Source organism: Trichoplusia ni, chromosome 20 (genome assembly GCF_003590095.1).
Source record: "Trichoplusia ni isolate ovarian cell line Hi5 chromosome 20, tn1, whole genome shotgun sequence".
Taxonomy (NCBI): domain Eukaryota; kingdom Metazoa; phylum Arthropoda; class Insecta; order Lepidoptera; family Noctuidae; genus Trichoplusia; species Trichoplusia ni.
The window spans coordinates 5609786-5632097 of NC_039497.1; the positions used below are offsets into that span (position 1 = coordinate 5609786).

A 22312-nucleotide genomic window follows, 5' to 3' on the forward strand; every position below is an offset into this window, starting at 1 on the left:
CCGAAGAAAATAATTGAGAGTCCATCGTTCCTCGTATAAATATTTTTATATCATGTTAGGTAAACCTCTTATGAAACAAAATTGAAACAATAACACTTTTTACTACTGCAATATCAAGCCTTTTGTTCAACCGCGAGTGATTTTCGCACCTTTTTTGCTCTACAATTCTCTCTAAAAAAATACCAATCAATAGAGAATATTGTAAAAAACTACCAACCTGTTTCGTAAATAAAAATCCTCACACAAATCACAGATGAAAATAAAAAAAATATGAAACACAAATTCGGTACACACGCGGCGAAATAGCGGCGAGCGATGTAATCCGTTTTGGTGAAACGGTCCGCGCTGTACGAGCCACGCGCGGCAACTGACGGTGGAACGTCGGGCAGCCTGAGTCCACCCGCCACTTACACATAAAACAATGATTTGTTTATGCCATTATTAAACAAAGGTTTATTTACAGTATTCAAGTGTCTATGGAGCGATATAACACCTCCCAAGGTCACAGAAATGGGCGCATCGATCGCTTTTTTTTCACTAATTGGATTCGTTTGTAGTTTTCAATGTCAACGCTGTGGGGTGGTTTTTGTTGCACTTAGCTGTGAAAATGAAATATGCGATGAAAATTTCAGTTTTCTTTCGTTACGTCTCTTTTCGTTTTCATTTTTGAGGACAGTCAATTTCCACGTTTTTATTATTCAATTGTTTTAAGGTAAGACATGTATTTATAATCCAAAAAGGTTTTTTTTTTCTGAAAAAGGATTTACATCGTCCTAATATTATTAAATAATAAGCTAAGTAAATAGTGCTAAACTGAAAAAGAAGTGTTTAATTAAGTTTGGTTCAAATCTTCGTCTTGTTAAGATTGGGTTGTCAATTTTTCTTTTGAATAGTGGTATTTAAATAAATAAATGCAGACAACATCACATACATTGTTCTGAACCCAAAGTAAGTCGCTAAAGCACTTGTGTTATGGAATTCAGATACAACGAAGGTACCACAAACACCCAGACCCGAGACAATGTAGAAATGTGAATTTTTACATTGACCCGACCGGGGATCGAACCCGGGACCTCAGAGCTAGCGGCACCTTGAAACCGGTGCGTACGCCACTCGACCACGAAGGTCGTCATTTACGTATGAATCTCTATAAACTTGTAATATAAGTGTATTCCAATGAAAAACGATGTCATATTTTGATAAATATTCATTACAGTTTTCAGTATCAGATGACGGCCATCGGCAAACCAGTAAATGTTTATAAACCTTGAACAGGTTTATACACATTTGAGAAGAAAGTAAAAATCACGATTAAGTTTTTGGTAAAGGCGTAAAGTTTGCGCCGTTGGTTATCATCTCCGGATTTACGCGATCTATTTTTAAAATTCTCTTTCCTTAAGGAATTCGATTTATTCGTAAACCATCATCAGCCTAGCCTTTTTCGAACACAGCTGGGGTCAGCTTCCAGTCTATCCGGATGCAGCTACCTAGTGTTTTACAACGAGCGACTCAGGTGCAGCAGATAGGCAGTCGTAGGCTCCTCTACCCAGTTACCTGGGCAACACGACACCTTTTGGTCAGACCAAGTTGGTTATTATTATATGGACTACCATCACCAACATGCAGCAAGACTTCAGCAGGTATGAAAGAGAGTTTGCCGGTGTAGCGTGATTGTCCAAAAGGATTATCGTGGCAATAGCATACAAAGAGCAAAGGATGGAATATGGGTGGATTTTAGTCAGCAGAAGTCTGACACTTCTCTCCGCTCAACCCAAATCAGAAGAAGTCATTTGATGGTTTCCCAACCAAAAAAAAATCTATGAAAGAGAGTCTCTGCTCTACATATAGTGCCCCGTCTTGCTTCCACAAGTACAACGGTCTTGCCTCAAGCTGTGGTGATAGCCTATGTTGTCACAATGTCGTCACTTTTCAATTCGTTTTCATTTCAATACATGTTTCGGTTTTCCAATTGTATTCAAGGTATATTTTATACTCGGGTGTACAACAAAGAGCGCTTACATCAACATTACGATATAGTCGATTGTTTTTTAATGTTTTCGTTAAAAAACAATTGCTGAGTAATGTGTTATGGCCCAGTGGTTTGTTAACCAGATTTGAATGGACTAGTATAGTAATAGGTAGAAGCTCCATTAAAATTATGACTTCTTCCATGACGAGAGCCTTTGTCTTTCTTGTGTTTGTAAAAATGTTGGAACATGACACAATTTTCAGTAGTTACTTTTTTTCTGTTATTTTTTAAAGTTCCGTACCCGAAGGTTTAAATCGGAAACATATTAAAAACTCCGCTGTCTGTCTGTGTATCTGTCACTAAGCTATATCTTATAAATTGTAATGGTTAGAGAATTGATTTTACCCATGATGTGGGTATTTCTGCAGCCGCTTTTAATGATGCTATAAAGTTTGTTAAAATTTGAAAAATTATTCATCTTTAGCCAATTGAATTGTGTCAGATATGGGATAAGGAAAATCTTAAAAATTAAGTTTCTGATCCAATGTTCGGTGACGTACCTTTGCTCTTATTCTGACGCGAACTTTTTAGTCAGCTGAAGCAATGACCATACCATCATTTAATTAGTAAATTACGTTAACCCTATTATCTCTACAGCTATAATAATCTATATCTAGACAAAGACTTCCACACCCCAACGTTAACTGTCAACATAACGTCAAATCGATTTCATCAATGTTTATCGCAATTAGCCGAAATTCCGTTATTAGCCGAGGCCGTATAAAAACCAATCGCCATATTACACCAATAGCCTTTATCTCGATATTCGGGGAAACATATCGGATTTATGCACCCTTCCCCTTAAAGCCTTAAGGGGTTATCCGAGCCCCCAGGCCGGGGTGCCTCTTGAAACCATATATGTTGGCTACGTACGAAAATGGATTGAGATAAAGATTGCGATCTCATGCCTGTATTTACTGAAGTAATATTTAGATCATGTTTATAATGGAATTCGTGTGTCATTGTGAGATGGGGGGTCTATTCTGGTGATACGGCCTCATGAGGGTCTTATTCTAATAACTCGGTTTCGGTTTTTGGGAATCGTTTATTTTTATGTTGAGCTATTCGTGATGGTCTTGAGGACCTATGTACGGATTTCTGCGATCGAGTTGCATAATCGATTCCGCCGCAAGAATAGTACCATTGTGACTTTTAAAGTTAAATGCACTTTTTAATTATTATTTAAGACGACTTCCGTGGTCGAGTGGCGCACGCACCGGTTTCAAGGTGTCGCTAGCTCTGAGGTCCCGGGTTCGATCCCCGGTCGGGTCAATGTAAAAAATTCACATTTCTACATTGTCTCGGGTCTGGGTGTTTGTGGTACCTTCGTTGTATCTGAATTCCATAACACAAGTGCTTTAGCAAGTTACTTTGGGTTCAGAACAATGTATGTGTATGTATTATTTATTTATTTATTTATTTATTAATTATTCTGAGATATGTCAAATGCTCTTTCAATTATTATGTTGGATTGTCATGAAAACTGGTATCTGAAATCACCAAATTGCAATGAGCAAACGTGGTTATCAATGCCCTAAACTTCCTCATATTATTATGGGAAGAGAAACAGCAGTGGGTCATACTGTAGGTGTTAAGGTGTACTTAGTTTCCAAACTTTCTTAGACAGCCAGCCATCCGATACGATCAAAAAATATCAGATACCTTGATTGCAGATCTATTTCAAGTAAGATAATTTTCTCCTTTAGTAGTTAGATCTCATATTTATGTATGTTCATCACAATTGTTTCTATATAAATATTAATATACGTCGAGAATGATTTTACGAGTTTTTTTTAATTACGAACTATAATTTTGAAATAAATTAGGTTTTAGTTACAGTGCATAATTCTACATACATTTAATAAGTTTGAATAAACTTTTTAATTTATCCTACTGTTAAAAGGCTAATCGGGACTTGGACTCTCGCATGAAGGGTTCCGCACCACACCCACATTGTTGTAGTGGGACCAGAAATAAAACATCAGCCGAAATGAAAACTGTCTATCTATCACGGCTGATTTGATACAGCCTAGTAACTGGCGAAGAAAAAGACCCCATTTTCCACATTAATACAAAACTATAATGAATACGTACGATGTAGTGTTTATAGAATGTATTTACATTAAAGTACCTTCAAACCCTTCCTGCTCATGTGTGAGTTATTCTAACATTGATCGTGGTTAACCCTCAATTCGTTTCAATAATAATTATCACTCAACCGAATTTGGACCGCGAACATTATTATAGATTACACTAGGCAAGTATACGCAGAAGGTTATGTCGGTCGGTTATGTTTTTTTTTTAATTATTAAAATAAATTAACCATTGTTTTTTGGCGTGAGTCATTTGTGAATACTTGTATTGTTGAACTATTGTGACTAGTGGCAAGACATCAAAATATGTAAGTGGTACACCAAAGGATACTAAAATACGAGTAATTAATAATCTGATGAAATTAATATAAGTTTTGGTAGTTTCTTGTAGGACAAAGATGTTAGAGAAGGTACCAAGGTTCACTTTTATCATGAATAAATCATTATATTACATTGCATTGTTACATTGTGTAATATAATAATAAAATTTTTGGAAAAGATTTATTTTATGTACTTTTTTGTATTTGTTTTTAAATAACCTTCTTATTTTTTTGTACAGCGTAAAAAACGAGAATTTTGTCACAATTTACACATCTGCGTGAACAAGGCTCATTGATAATGACCTCAGGCAGAGGTTATCTGCTGTTGAGACACTTGATTGACACATTTTTATCAAATAGAAGGCTTTTATTACACCATTTGATTTGATATAAAATTTGAAATAGTTTCAATGTTACTGAAACAACTTCGGTCTACTTTAGATTTTTGAGGTCTGTGCTCTCAGCGGTGATGATGGACTGGGCATTTTAGTGCACAGGCTTTTTTCAATACGGGAGACCCTTTTCTGGTTTAAATATCACTGTTAAAATATAATCGAATATTGTACAAATGTAATAGTTTAACAGTGACATTTTTTGCCGCCACCTCACCAAAAAAAGGAGGTGAATGAAGCGGGATTGTATGAACAAAATTACCATAATTGGATGAAAATAAAAACTGTCTGTCTTCCCATGATTGAAAAGAGATACAAATAATAAATGACTTTAGGTAGGCAGCCAAGTAAGTCAGGTGCCATGAACCGAATCGCAGATGTATCGGGCTGCTTGCTCGCGAGCGTGACGCCTATCGATTTCACTCCTCGTTCATGGCCAGACCTGGTGCTAATCAGGGCTGTTTCGTTAGCGTTATGCAAGTCTGCTGTACGATGGTATTACCCTTCATATTACGATGAAGGAGTTTTTTGCGAGTCCTTTATCTTAGTAATGAAGTCTTTAGACATTTTAGCCAGAGGTATTCGATTTTTTACTTCTCTGGAAGCGATTGTGATCTGTGAATTAAGAGCTTTTGGTTTTTTAGATACATAAAAAATATGATAGGGGTTTAACTAATTATAGATTAAGCGTGCTGAACAAGCAAATCCTTTCAACTTTTCTGATTAAGTAACCATCAAAGAACGTTCCGAATTTTGTACAATATTCGATTATATTTTAGCCTTAAAGCCACATTTATGAAAATGTACTATCACAATAAAAAACGTTGCATAACACACAAGGTTGTAATAATATTAACCTCAAATATAATATTTCGGAAAGATAACATCTCCAAAGAGGTAAGTTATAAAAATAATTATTTGCCGTATTTTACGATTAACGGCTTACCTTGGATGCAATTTATAAAATGTAGAAGTTCCACTTTAAATGTTTATTTTGATATGATACACTGAAAAACTCTGTAATTATGTCAAAATTGTTATGCTGTTCATTGTAGAGTTTTTATTATAGGTCAGTACCTAAAGTATAAACAGCCCTTATTTAAAACTTGTTTATTAGAATTAATTTAAGTAGGTATTAGGTACATATAGCATCTTTGTAAAAATGTGACAAAAGTTGCTAATGAAATTTCTTGTCAATTATTCTCCACATGTACCATGTCCATATTTGAAACAGGATCAAAATAATCAACACTTTTAATTTTCAAAAATGCCTGCAAAAGGCCTACTTGAACTAAACAAACTCATTCACTTAAACCAGTAAATAAAGCATATTAATTCGATTAGTTGAACATTAAAACATGTGGAAGCAAAGAGTAGAGGTGTGCTCACTGATGCATGTAAACCAAACCATTGGGTAAGCAGTGTGCGTTGCTTTCTTCAATTGCATCACAAATGCTAACGCGGACTAGAAAAAGAAATGTTTGGTTTATGTTTATGTACTTTTAGTGACGTATAGGTAAGTTTGTTTTAATGTTGTAACACTTGTAACAGGGTTTAAAGCATGAGAATTTACTGAGAATAGATGGTTTTAGTAAAGAGTCCGGTGTTGCTTAATAACTCTCGTTACAACATATTTAACATGTCTCTTTATGAAAATTTGTATATCTATAATTTTTTTGTAGTCCTTTGTTAGAAAATTTTGCTTAGCTGATCACATTTTTCGAAACCCTATCATCATCACAATCATATCATCAGTGATCAGTCCTCAGACCATCAGTACACAAGAATTGGGACTTTCATAGGCTGTTATTATAATAGAACCCTTTGGGTCACCACGACTTCCTTCGATTTTACTTAGACTTCACCCAATTTACACAATGCCAAGGTATTTTTAATTAATAAACTTTTATTTTGACAATAATTAACTTCCTTAAGAAATGATGAATAAAAACATACTTAAAATCGAGCTAAAGTTTACAAAGAATGTTACAATGAATTAAGTTAGGTAATTGTGTTTACTAATTAATCCTTTCAATTTGCACAAATAAAAATTATTAAAAACATACATGTATTACATCCATTTTTTATTTAAATCGTGACACAAATGTAACAGGCCACAAATAACGATATGACCTCATGATTTATTAATAAAAAAAAGCGTTCCGTTCCAAATATTTGAATATCGATTGAATAACATTGCCTTACTTGTTTTTTACAGAAAGTTTCGCTTAAAGCGCATACATTGCTGAGTTAGTGAAAAGAGTAATTGTAATGTTAATAGGAAAAGAGCAATGGATGGCAAAGTGTGTATACTTGTCGGTAAATGCGTGTTAAACCTATATTTGTTGGGCATGTACCTTGTCAGAGAATTGATTTATTAATTATTAGCACTTATTGGATTAGACGCATTCCTGAACAAAACTGACTGACGATGTTTTATTGTTGAATTTGATGAATAATTCCGCTTTTCAGTGATTTGCCTTCCGTCTTTGGATTCGTTAATCATTTTCATGCAATACGCGAAAAGAATTGAAAAAATTTTACTACTTGAATATTTGGATAAATAAAAAAACGAAAGAATAATAAAAATAATTGAGAATGTAGTGAGGAGTAATTATGATTTTCTTGAAGATTTGAACCGACTTTTATTTTGCCATTTCGATAGGTTCTGAGCATATACCCAAACAGTGGCAACTCACAACGTTAATTCACAAATATTGCTGTTAAAATCCTAACATTTTGATATTATAAAAGAATACTACAAATCATCATCTTAACTGCAAACATTTCACACAAACATCACTTTGCTTTTACTTCGCAACTTTAATATTACATTATTAATAAACAAAACACATTAAAACAACAAAGGCCTTCGAATTTAACCGAAAAACTGTCTGTTAAACGTTCTAAACTCACCAATTATATGTTTATAAGAACTCTTTAATCACTCATTGACGGATTCGCCACACGTTGCTTATGGCAATCAGTAGCCATCGAAAACAATCGATTATGACGTAAATTACCGACAAAACAAAATGGCGGGAATGTCAAATTTAATAGCTGTTTAATTATTATGTATACATTTCTTTTCTTTTAAGTTGTTACTTACTAATGAACTTATATTAGTTTGGGTTCCGCAACCACAGGCTGAAATGTTTGATATAACAACGAAACAATTTTTTTTTTCATTTAGGCCGTTTTGAAGATTTCGTTATGATAAGGTCCATACGTCATACGTCTGTCCGTGCGTCAATCACCAGGCTGTATCTCGTGAACCGAGATAGTTATGTAGTTGAACTATTTAAAGATGCTGTATTTTCGTTGCTGCTATAACTACAAATAATCAAATTTTGCATCAAGGTTAAGCTACAGTTAGTAAAGTCACGAAATTTGATGGCTATTTTTTTGTTGTAAATTAATTTTCTTTTAGCCTTTTTCGTACGGAATCCTCAGTATTACGAGTCTGACTCGCAATTGACCGGTTTATTTTCATGTTTTTAGGAAATGCTGTTGCCATAGTTTAACTTTTAAGAATGTTAATGTTTTTAAGAGGGTCAGGTAGAGGTGTGGTTCACACTCATGTTCACTCATGGTTACACCCATATTTTAAAGTACTTATGATATACCTAGTTTTTGTATCTCAAATCATGTTGACTGCACGGATAGCCGAGTGGTTGAGATAAATCACGATAAACCCAATCTGCGCGACGTGTCGCAGGTTCGATCTCCGCGTAGGACAAGCGTTCGTGTGATCCACGAATGCTTGTTCTGAGTCTGGGTGTCGTTGTGCATGTGATTTTTATGTTTGTGTAACCGCGACATGAGGAATAAATTCCTTACTGTGAGAGACGTTTTTTTTTTTCAAGTCTTTCAATACAAGTCATTAAAATCCAAACAATAACAGTCAATATTTTTACTAGTTCCACTTACATTAAGTTAACACACATGGTAAGATATTCATTGCGCGTTCACCAGGCGGGCTCGGAAGCGAGTGCCTTATCGACAACGCATTGGTATTCGAACCAGCGAGCGTTGTTGAATAATCGGATAAACTCGTATACTTGCGAAATTGAAATATAAAAGTGCTGGGGATGATTTATTTGTACGGTTTATTTTGTTTTTATATTTATTGATAAAAATGTAGGTTATAGATTTCATGTTTAGTTTTTATGATTCCGTAACTAAAAAGTAAAAATTGAATCTGATTGATTTGAATCTGTGCTGTCTGTTGTCGCCTGGCTGTAGATAATGAACTGTGATAGCTGACCAAATGAAAGAGGTATCTAATTAAAAAAAAAAAACTATAAGGATAATTAGATGTGTAAAGATGTTAAAGGTGAGTCCAAACACGGAATGCTTTGATTCATATTATTTTACTTCCAAATGAATCAAGAAAAAAACCTATACCTAAATCAAAATGCCAAGTAAATATTAGTAAGACGTCACTAAAAAAAATAAGTAAATAAAATCACATGTTTTTGTAGAATTAACTAAGAATTGAATACAACTCTTAGTCTCAGAGTACAGGTAAACAGTGTAGACACCAATAATTAAAAAACAATTAACAAGAGCACTAAGACTACAGTTCTTTGAAGTTTTAATGAACGCCGGCGAGTAACTTAGTTAGCGAATCGCAAAGAACTAGCGTGGATGGAGTCAGAGCACACCTATATACAATTTAGATAAAAGAAAAAACAACAAATTGTGCTTGATCAGCTGATTACAACATTTTAATAAAACCGGTAATGCACGAGTCGGGCTGGCGAAACTGTGGGTTCCGTACAAATTGGATAAGAAAACAAATTAGTTGGGTAGCAAATACATTTGCAGTTAAAAAAAAATTGTTATGGCAGCAACAAACGTAATCTCCAAAATTTCAACAACTTATTTATCACGGTTCTAATGATGGACAGTTAGAAAGACTTGGGCAGGTAGACATCGGAGCCTTAGTAATTGGGTTCCGTATTTACGCAAGTTTGGAACTCTTTGTGTGCTAAAAACCTTTCAAAACACAAGAAGTGGTTAGGGTGGTACCCAAAGGATGAATAACTCTCTTAAAAATCGTCTGTCCATCCGTCTGCTACCAATTTACATTAGGCCAAAGTTTTACTTGACCTAGACTACGTAAAAGCGGTTAAATGTACAGCAATATTGTAATTATAATAAACTAGCTGTTGCACGCGACTTCGTCTGCGTGGACTTTAGTTTACAGCGTTCGGTGGTCCCCGTTTCCACGGGAATACATCCCCTTAGTGATCTTATAGCTTTTACACACCTTTCCAGGGGGATCTATTTAAAAATGAGGATAAAAGCCTATGTTCTTTTCCATGTCAATAAGGGCTATGCGCTTGTCAAATTTCATCCAAATCCGTTCAGCCGTTTTTGAGTAATTGAGTATGTTTTTTTTAATATTTATAATATTAGTAAGGATAGATAGAACATTATTTATACACAAACATTGAACACAACTATGTTAAACAAAAGATTACTTAAATAACGTTATTATGCTGTCAGCCCGAAGCTAGTATGTTAACGACAATATTTCTAACACACCGGTGACATCTTTACATAGTAATATATGACAATATGTTGACAACAGCTGTTTGCATAAACATTGTATATTATATATGAGCACGTATTTTTATGATTATGAACTTATGTAGGTATAATTGTAAGGGACATGGGAAATTGGTTACAAGGTTATGTTTACCAATTAAGTAAATAGAGAATCGTGTTAAAATGTTAGAAAAAGTTTTTTTTTTCTTTAAATGAGTTGATTTAAAAAACCTAAAAAGCCACGTTGTCACTCCATTCAAATTTAGGTAACCGAAATCGGTCAATTGCATTGTCATCGGGTTTTAAGCTGCCTTGAAAATTTCAGCCTGCCAGCTTATCGGGAAGTGCCTCATATTTGAGTTGCAAGATTCCAACCGAATCGACAAACAAGCAAAAAAGCAAGAAAAGTGAATGTATAAAACGTGGGAAAATGAGTGACTATCGACATTATGGAATTTAATCCTTGTGTATGCTTTTCATAAAAAAATAAGTTATTTGTACTAAACATCATGTGACAAGGATATGATGTGAATCACACAAATGTTTGCCACACACGGGGATCGAACTTGAAACACGTCGTGTATATTGGCTTTCCAACGTTGTGTATATTATATATTGTGTATAATCTATACTTCTATAGTCTATACTAATATATAAAGCTGAAGAGTTTGTTTGTTTGTTTGTTTGAACGCGCTAATCTCAGGAACTCCTGGTCCAAATTGAAAAATTATTTTTGTGTTTAATAGACCATTTACCGAGGAAGGCTTTAGGCTATAAACCATCACGCTGCGACTAATAGGAGCGAAGATACAATGTAAAATGTGGCAAAAACGGGGGAAAATATTCAACTTCGAGGGCTTCCGTTCAAAAATTCCTAACCTATATCTTCTAACCACGCAGGCGAAGTCGCGGGCAACAGCTAGTATTTCATAAAACTGCCCTTAATTTATACACAAAATCGATATTCTTTTAAAATTCAATGTATAATTGATTTGAATTCAGGACCTATTACAGAAATTCAATAATGATTACGTAAAGGTACCTAAAACACTGATATTCTGAGCCAGGAAATTGAAATTAAACTTGGTGAGTTTATGTTTCAATCTTGTTAGTAAAATCTTTGATTTCCGAATGCCCGACAATTGCAATTGCTCGGCTTGTTGGTTTAGTGGTTTGAGGCCCTGGCTGCTGTAAAATAGGACTTAGGTTCGAATCTCACATCGATAAATGCTTTTGTGATGAGCATGATCATTTATTCTGTGTCTAAATATAACCTACTCATAATATGTATGTATTTAAAATTATATATCGTCGTTTTGTCAGACCTTATAGAAAACTTCCATGATCAATATCAAAATCAAGTTTTTATTTCAAATAGGCCGTTTCTCAGGCACTTTTAAAACATTATAAAAGTGACTCTAGTTGCGCGGTTCCAAAGTGTCATTCTTATGGAGGAGAACCGGCAAGAAACACCATAAATTACTCTTCGAAGATAAATATTATATGAAGACCACACGGCTGCCTATCAATACTAATACTTACTTTATTTCTCTGTACCTATTTTGCAGATAACATATCATTATAATGATGATAAAAACAATACTTGTACTATAGCCGAGGACGCCAAGTTTTTTGTCAAACCGTTTGTTACGCCACGGTCAAATTGACATTTAGGGCATTCAATGATTGATCTAGTTTCGTTTTTGTGTAATTCTTAGATTTCAGTTTTAGTCTTTATTATTCAAATGTTTTATTTTCTATCATGCCAGTAGTTTCGAAAAGATTTGGCAGTGTATTATATTTCACAAACAGTTTTTTCGGTACTGTTGTGATCATTTGAAAACAATTCTTGTTGCTAAAGAGTCTAGGTTCATTTTCGAATGTTGTGGTGTTTTAAAGTAAATAAAAAATACTTGAGCTCATCTCTCATTCGCCAAATCTGAATCTAAAATTTCAATTTTAAATTCGTTGAACATTTTTCGTTGAGACCGCACGTGGTAACGCATTAATTTCTTTGCTCTCATCGTTTTCCGGGAATCTAATAAGAAATGCCGTAATAATATTTAGTTATAAGTAATCAAGTATTATTAAATAGACAATCTTTTATTCTTTGTTCATTTTTGTGAAAGAAATCTTAAAGTATCTAAGTAGATACTTTAACCATCTCACCCTATCAGAAAACGCTAAAAAACATACCCCTAGTAATAAACTATTTAGTTTTAGATTGAATACAAAAGCTGGCCAAGAGCGAGACAGTTTTATAAATAACGTATATTTAATGGTTCCGTACCGTTTATAAAAATGCCAAAAATCACATGTTTGTTTTATGGGAGCAACCTTAAATATGTATTTCATTATTTTTTGAGAAAATTTTAAAAATACCTAGTTACCCCTATATCTTTACATAAGTACAGCCTGGTGACCGATAAACGGACTGACTGACAAACGCACAAATAAAGAAATGAAAGCCATAGGTCTTTCCGAATCATTGGGAATCCTCAAAACAAACAACTTTAGAAACTCCTTTCGTCTCTTAAAAATATCTATAATCAATGGTTAAAAAAAATACATTATGATTAAATCTAAGTACTGCTCAAACTCGATCCTTGAACAAATTGATTATAATAATTGCTCTGTTTATATTGGTATAGAGTTGATTGGAACTATCTTACAACGTTAACATTACCTTGAACCTTGCATAGTACATTGGTATTTAATATAATCCTACTAATATTATAAACGCAAATTTTTGTATGCATGGATGTTTGTTCCTCTTTCTCGCTGAAACCGCAGAATGGATTTATACGAAACTTAGTTCACCGATAGTTTATATCTAGGAAAACATAGGATAGTTTTTATCCCGATTTTAAGTTTTCGTGGGATCAATTTCGATTTGAAGCATGCATTCCCGCGGGCAACAGCTAATAGATAGTATAGTAGTAGTTAATTTAAATAGATCGTCGTAGGCTCACTTAAACATTAATTATTTTTTCTTTTTTTAAAACAACTAAGTTCTAAGGATTTTTTTTCCTTGCATAGCATCAAATTTCACAAACGTTCAAGTCATGTATAAAGACACTCAGATCAGAACAAGCATTCGTCTATCACACAAATTATAGTCCTCTGGGATCGAGCCCGTGACCATAGTAAGTTTAGTGTGATGAACTCAACCACTTGGCTTATTAGTTTACCTATTAAACAAGTATCCCTCTACTCAAAATACAAAGATAAAATCCGATCTGATTGACATCCAATAACTAAGCTCATAATCTTGTTAGCCTCAGTTCGAAAGGTCAATAAGCTACTGCTAATAGAATTTATGACAACCTACTTGGGCTCCATTGGATTATAACTAGAGGACCGAGCTTTTAAAATATTTCCAAACACAATTTGTGGGGAATTATTGATTTTATTAATATTAATACGTTTCATAGATGTTTTGGTATTTTTGATTTTTTGTCGTGTTTCGCTTTTAGTTTATTTTTTAAAGTACAATAAGATTATCCCGTGATTTTAGTTGTTTTTTTGCTAGTAATAGTGTATTACCTTGATTACGTTATAGGTACATATAAAATATATTTAAATTATACCTCTGAGCAGGCTATTTAACGACGATTCGCAGTCAAAATCGGCTGGGTGACAAATATATTTTAGGTATCCATCCTCAAATTTCAACACAACCATGACTTGGCACTGACCATTATTTTTAGAATTTTTGCGGTAAACATTTCAAAGGTCTACCCGTCACGGTTCTAGAGATTCAGTCTGGTGACAACAGCAACAGCCTGTATACCTATGGTTCCGTTTCTACAGATTGTTTACGAAACTCTAAAAACCCTTTTGTAACCAACAAGGTCAAGGGCAGTCCAGGCAAATAAGAAGCTTATAATAAATACACGTACGTTTATGTAAAACATTCCACGTAAACCATACTTCACCATCAACAAGATTTATGAGATAGGCGCGTTAGACAATCATCGCACAATTATTGTACAATGCAGTTCTGCCCTTGACTTAACACGCAATCAGTTGTATAATAGGCAATGTGTTAAATGTCAAACTTCACACTATAGCCGCAACGAATTCGTGCGCCGGTAAGTCTGGTCATGTTTCTATAATTATGTAAGATTTTTTACTTAATAACTTACTATGATATGTTTAAGTAAGACAGCTGTTTCTGCGGAAAAGAGACAGCGTTCTTCTGTATGTAGTGGCATCTCGCTCGCACCGGAACAGTCCTGTTTGTAAGGTTACATTACAGGTGTATTAAGTTGGTGACTTTACTTCTATAGTTCTTGCTTCAGTAGAAAATAGACCTTACGCGTATCGTTTCAAAGATGAGTTTCCTATCTCAGAGAAGAGTGATGGTGATTTTTTTGTGGTGGCAGTTGAAGTATGGGTTAGTAATTTTGTATATCTTCTACTGGGTATTTGTAACTTCAAATAGAGCTAGAATCGATCTATATATGATAGATCTTCATCATCATCATAGCCTTTATATCGTCCGCACTCTGTACCTCCAAAGCCTTCCAAATATAACATATAAAATATGTTTCTTTGTCTACGAATAGTATGTATGATATAAAGTAATTTTCCAAAAATTGTGTTTGAATCTGAATCAATTTCCTGTCTAAACGGAGTTACAGGATATTTATTTTGATAATAATGTAATGTAAATACTAATATAGTCTTCGTACAAGATAACAATGAATCTTTAATAACAGTAAGTATGGTACATCTTTCGAGATACTATAGGTATTGAAAGAAGTACGGAATAGATGAATTTCTCAATGATATTCTGCGTATTTTTTAGATTACTCTAGTAAAGTCAGCTTTGTTTAATGGCTTAAAGTTCATAAGATAGCAAATTGAAATTTGCTGTGAATTGATATTTTGCAAGTAGACCACCAGACCCCGCTCGTATTTCACATATTTCATCTGGGGACCTCACTATTTCTCTATGCCGCTTTACGCTATCACATTTCCATAACTATAAAAAAGGAATAATCTCCCAAAAGAAGTCTTTCTATCCATTAAATAAATACTTTGTAGAGCATCACCTCCATATTAAGTCAACAAAATCAACAAACACACACATACGCAATACAACGACTATTTGCCTTTACCATCAGATATCTGATCTGTATTAATATCCTCTTAATAGATAATGCTATAAGGATACTCTGTCATGGCACCGCCAGGCACTGGACAGCAAAAACTATGTGACGTCACACCTTTTGTTTTTATCTGGTATTCGTTAACTGTGGAGAAACAGTTGCAGTAGAACAAGTTCGTACAGAACTTTGTCACTATTCAATCTAATACACATCTATTAAAATAGGGATAAACACGATTTTACTGTCAATTTAAACATCTGATTATGATATACCTAATATTTTTTTTAGAACAAAAACGTACATCAGACTGCAAATAAAAACTGCTGAGCCTTACTTGATGATTTTTTTCGGACCCGGTAAGGGTTATTTCAAGTTAAATGAAAGAAGAATCACCAAAAAAAAATACCGATGAATTGAAAAAATTCTAGATTTTAAAGTCTATAAAAATAAAAAAGAAACATAATAATAATTTTAATGAGGTAGAGATACACATTTTGTTGAGTAAAGACTAAATATGGCGGTGTCGTTTAGACGAATTATATTTGGTAAAGTTTTATTATATTTAGTATGTTACCTTAATCTTTTTTTCGACTTGTATTTTTGCTTACACATATTTATCAGCATCGCCCGTTTAGTTTCGGACCCAACCGAAACCTATAATTACGAGAGCGTGAGCAATGCAAAACTACACTATAAAACCATACCGTTTTACTTAAAATAAAACCCCCTCAGACCCGCTTAACAAAATTAATTTGTAGTCATACAACTAAGCACCTATACAGAATTACATAACATTCTTAAGCCAACAAATCGTGTTTCCACGGTAACCTTTAGCGCATGCGCTGTGACTCATAACTTCTCAACTATGATATTCTTCAATGATTTAATACTGTGTTAGAACATGTTCTAGTCACGAGATTTAAGGTGTGTTCTGGGCTAATAATACCACTTAATTTAATTATTTGAACCTTTAGAACGCCGTTTGATATGAAGAACCATCCCTTATTTTGTTCAAGAATAAAGAATTTAGGAGAAGAAATTTGGAATACTAGTTGAAATCAAAACCAAAAAGTTTTTATTTAAAAAAGGCCTTTTTTAGGCAATGTTTCAATTGATGTCTCTTGTTGCGTGATGTTAAATGATCAGTCCTGAACTTTATTTAGAGCAACATACGATATATGATTTCTTCTTAAAGCTGAGGGCAATATATAGTAGCATAGGGCCTGACTTAACTTGACTCTTTCTTTCAATTCCTAACATCAGAAATCATTGATTTACTGAACATTTTGTATAGTAAAGATGATTACTAACAGCCACTTGATCATAAACAAGAAAAATGCTCATAAAATCTCTATTTCTATCAGTATAAAGATCAATTTCGTTTAACAAAACCGCATTGCTTAATTTGTCAGGTAAACAATTGCGTGATTTAAGAAAAAATCTCGTAATTAGCTCTCAGATTGGATTCTACTAGTTATCTGAGATTAAAGATGAAAAAATGCTCTTTTATTCAATTTTTATCGAATCTTATCTTCCGAATAGAAAAGTATAATCATGAAATTTAAAATGCTCGTTATTTTCATAACTTACAAGTAACCGTTCTAGTTGTAATATGATTAACCTAGTTTATAAATCTACACATTTTATTTCTGTATTATGTATGTTTATATAATATATGCAGTGCCGTATTATCCATAAGGCACTTTAGGCCAGTGCCTAGCGGCCCATTATACAGGGGCCCACCACTATGACTAGGGGAAAGCAGGCCCGACGAAAAAAATGAAACCACGTTAGAACCCCACATTATTGACACTATGCATCTAAAAAAAGATCGATAAATTTTTCACCGAATGAAAATAACTTGACCCAAGGGGGCGTCCACTTCTCGAGGCCTCGCTAGATCCGGCCCTGTATATATATATGTATTATGTTTTTAAAAATAGTGCACCATCTCCACCACCTCTGTATATACAACTTTCCTGTCCATCCAAAGGTTGTCTGGAAGATATCGCTTTTAGCGATAAGACCGCCATTGTACCCTAACGTTGTATGTATTAAGAATCACTGCTGCAATTCGATGGTGTACAATAAAGAATATTCTAATCTGATCTGTTTACAACATAAGTTTTATATCTCTTCATATACAAATAACACTCCTTTTTCACGTCGGGGTTCAAAAGTGAAGGGTGGGCGATACGGGGAGCTGTCTGTATATTTTGACGTTCAATAAGTGCTACCTTGTAGACTATTTTGAATAAATGGATTTTGATTTTGATTTTGAGTACTGAGCTGCTACCTACTACTCAAAAGCTCAGATTACGTCAATCTTATCAAATAATTATCAGCTCATAAGATGCCAACACTAAAGCATCTCCGAATTGTAAACAAAGCGACACTGCACATACATAAGCGGGCGACTGTACTTGACATCTAACTTGCATAGTCGACCAACTGGTACAATCGAACGCGCAAGTCTTCACTCTTACCTATTTTTACCCGACTGCCAGGAGGGTTATGTGTTTAGCACGTATCTTGTATGTATGTAATCAAAATCAAAATCAAAATCAAATCAATATCAAAATCAATCTCTAGAACCGTTGAATGGATTTTCACATTTGAGGTATCGTTAGATTTGTCTTAATAGCCGAGTGTTTTTAGGTAGGTGAAATATAAAAAAAAAAAACAATATAGCGGCTGTTTGAAGCCATAATGTGAGGAAATAAAAATAAATCTACCAGGCATATTAAGTGGGGTATCAAAATGAAGGATTTTAAACCCTGATTCTAAGTATGTACATAACTTGCATTTTTAATATTAAATAAATAAATAATAATAATAAAATTGCTAAATCAACCACATGACATAAACTCATTTAAGGAATTAATCCTAAACTAAAGGAACTTCGGAGGCATGAAATTAAGTGCTTCTATAATATGATAAATTATTATCTCTTTGCGCATGCCTCCGACTGCAATTCTGTTTTGAATTTTTATCTTGTTTCAGTCTTTTCAGTTGATTTTTAATTGTAGTTATCCGTGCAGGCGGGTTTTTTGTTTTTTAAATTATTATTTTATATTGTTTATACCCGACTGGTTAAGAAGCTTTATGCTTTTCAAATCTTAAGGTACTCTTAATGGAACCGGCTCACGATTGAATGACAAATAAATTATCTTTATTTTTATTGTTTTTGTAACTTTTTTTCCAAATTGATATACCTATAGGTTATGTTCAATATTCTCTCTTTTTGGCAGTTGTTTATTGCAGATATGCCAGTGTTGTTGTGTGTGTCGTAACTTCAGAATAACTGGAACGACTGTACGGATGGTGGAGTGGTTGCGGTCACCACGCAAAGCTCACTGTGCGCATCGTGTCTCGGATTCGATCACCGTTTAGGTCAATCATCTTTATGATCCGAAAAGCTTGTTTTTAGTCTTGGTGTCTTTGCGCATGGGATTCGAATGTTTGTTTACAGGTGAAAAATAAAACAATAAACGAAAAAAGACGAAAAAAATCGTGTCAGTACATCTCTAAAAGTTTAGCCAACTCAAGTTCAACAAGAATTCACTATCGATCCAATTCATATAATTTACAAACCTCATCTCTCTCATCTACTGCGCTTTCCTTATTAATTCAAAAACATTACAGTTACTTACTTTATAGTTTACTGTGTGGGATACGTCGGATATCGGTTGAAGCGGCACGTTTTAGAGACGGGAGCTTCTACTGAATTTAACACATTTAGGATCGCGCCACACACGCTGTGTCCCACGTGAAAACCGATGCGAAGCTATAAAGTTGTTTGTATTGAATTTCAGTCATTGAATCAACTGTAAAAAATCAAGACTTTTTTCTGGTGTGTAGCAATCTCCACTAGGGAATACCTAACCTAAAGCTAGATCGGTGTTTGCAAAAAAGGAGGTGGTGCGTAGTGATAAATGTCGTCTAAGAGAGAGTTAAACTTAGGTGCTATAATATACAACATTTTATGTTTTTTTTGTTTACGCGATAAGATTTACAACGTCAAATACTGATTTTTCATCTCTTGAAATGGGGTATAACAAACTACATAGCACATCATTGTAAATAAAATTGGGTAGGTAACGTGATAACTGACCAAGTTTATGAGGTCAATATAGCGTAATTTGAACCATATATGTATATTACTATGTCCACTAATTGCTGGTTGATTTTTTGTAGTCATTAGTGAGTAGCATGCGTGCGCAGCTTGCGGGCAAAAAATATTAACATTGAATTTAATTCTATTATATGTAGTATTAATATTTATTATTTGAACACTGGGCGAAGGTTTATTACGCAATGTTCGGTATATTTCTGGTAAGCCCAGAACCTGCCTATAAGTAGCCTGAACTGGTGCAATAAAAGTGATAAGCAGTCTAAATCACGTGATTGATCGAAATACGATGTCCAAATATTTGAGGGATTTCTAGTAACTTTATCAATTGTAGAGGGAAATACCCTTGTTTCAAGGAGTCCTCACAGAAACCAACCTCCTTGGGGGAGAAACCAGGTTGTCTCAGGCTCTCACTGACTTAACCAGAACTGCCGAGCAATATCTCCCGCAGTTGGTGGGTTGTAAGTTTGACAAGTTATAATTATTTATTCCCATAAATATAAACTTGAAAAAAGAGGAAAATAGAAGTAATTATAGTATACATAGCGATACAAGGAATCTTCTCGAAGGTGACTCAAGAACACAATGCTATGAATAAAGCTACCGACTGAGTTTACGGAGTTTTATTATATTGAGCAACAATTATTTAATCCCGTCCATTGACTTCAATCTCGCGTAGATTAACCAATTCTCACTGTTTATAGTACTATTGTGGACGTTGATAGAACATTCTAGAACAAAATATAGTTTGAATTTATCTAATTATATATTTGTTTGATTTCCACATCGAATACGTCTAGAGACCACCACGTCTTAAAGTGATATTATTATACCTGCGCAAGATGGCTGGCAAGATCTGGATGCGAGCAGCCGAAGATAGACCTCGATGCGTGCAATAGTCGAGGTCTATGTCCAGCAGTGGACGAATATGGGCTGATGATGATGATGATTATGGTTGTGAAAGATTGTCAGCGCAACACACTTCTTAGAGCGGCATGTCCTTCCCACCTGCAATGATTTTGCTTTGAAATGATTCGGTAGGGCCCCATTATGTTTATTCATCTTTCCTCGTCTTTAAAACGAGCAATATACCTTGGTATAGAATGTTAAGAAATGCGATACAAAGCCAATCAAATGCCTTATGCCTACATGGATAAAATACAGTCAAGTTTTAAATAAACCAGGTAATCCAACTATGATCTGCTAGGCTGAATAACGAAACTACATGATCCAGAGCACCACCCAAAAGCACACAAAAAATACATTAAATTAGTCCGTTTAGGAGGTTAAATTTCTTCCAAACATGATAGCTTTGTCTTTACCCATACCATTACCTTACACATACCATATTCGTAAATTACTAAAAACCTACCGCCATTTTCCATGAATCCTATAGCTTCACATAGCATCGCTTACCGCCGCATGACAAGACGGTCTTAACTTTGTAACTCCCTATGATAGAGACGCACCCGCCAAAGTTCTGCTAGTCAAGTTACACCCGCTATTAAGCCGAATCAAAACTTAAACTGTGATGGAATATTCTAATACTAAGCTTCATATGTTAAGTGAAGTCACTAGTCGAGTTAACATGTAAGTACAACTTAAGTGAATGTTTACTATAATATTTTATTTTTTAAACTATCTTTCTCCTAGCTAATATCATAAAGGCAAAAGTTTGTGAGAATTCATGAATTCCTTTTTAATATTTACCGTTAAAATACTGAATAGGTTATGATATTTTCTAAGTACAGAGGTAGATTGTAGCCCGAAATAATGCCTAATAACTGAAAAATAGCCTTTTGAGCTTGTAGTCTGTACGAGTTATTTGCTTTGTCTCACCGAAAATTAATTGAACACTGCTCTATACTTCGACTAACCTATTCAACCTCCATAATGTATTTTTTTTTAAGAACAAAAACAACTAAATAATTTTATTCCAATCATATTGTCATAAGATCCAATCTTTACCTTCCTTAGAATAAAACAACTCATAGACAAATTCCTACCACTTCTGACCGCGTCTGTACAAACTGCGCGTGAGTGTTTGAAGGTCACCTCACTGTGCAATGCAGCACGATCACGAACCAATCACAACACCAAAAACGTCATAAGCAGAACAAAGCACGCCACACGATCTTCAACCTTATTCCCTTGTAATAAGGAGATTTAAATAAATATGTATTTGTTATGGAGTAGTTAAAATGATACGTTATTTAAGTAATATTGTGATTGCAGCTGAATCATGGCGGTTTAATGGTAGTTTTATGGTGAACAGGTGGCATCTGCGACTTAATGTTATGTAAAGGTTTTCCGAGTGATGGAAAAGTTATGGAGATGCTATGTCGCAGTAAGCGTCAAGAATAGCTAGGTGTCAATCAAGTCTAGTATTGTAATTATTGGTAAAAAATAGCTGCGACTTATTAAATTAAAGGTGTACTGCAGGGTACAGGGTTCTCTACTATCTTCCCATGTCTCAGGATACAGTGCTATTATTTAAGACATTTCACAACTGCAACTATCTTAGTTTGGAAGGTGAAATCTTGATCAAAACACAACCGTTTACCTACTACATAAAGTATAAGATTCATAAAAACGACTCCCGCACTAAGGAATCTAATCCTAGCAACACAAATATACAAATCACATGCACAATAACACCCACCACATTCTACC

At 34.3% G+C, this 22312-nt stretch overlaps 2 protein-coding genes across 6 annotated transcripts in view; one reads left to right on the forward strand and one right to left on the reverse strand.

Moving 5' to 3' along the window:
- The window catches only part of LOC113503782 (Ig-like and fibronectin type-III domain-containing protein 2), a 133945-nt gene extending 133520 nt beyond the window's left edge, over positions 1 to 425 (reverse strand). For all 5 annotated transcript variants that reach the window (XM_026885871.1, XM_026885874.1, XM_026885873.1 and 2 more), the window contains exon 1: positions 218 to 425. The gene's annotated coding sequence lies outside the window, so the exon portion shown is untranslated. The remainder of the gene's footprint in view (positions 1 to 217) is intronic.
- LOC113503783 overlaps positions 1 to 22312 on the forward strand; it is a 71755-nt gene that overhangs the window by 35577 nt on the left and 13866 nt on the right. The gene's annotated exons all lie outside the window — the stretch shown is intronic.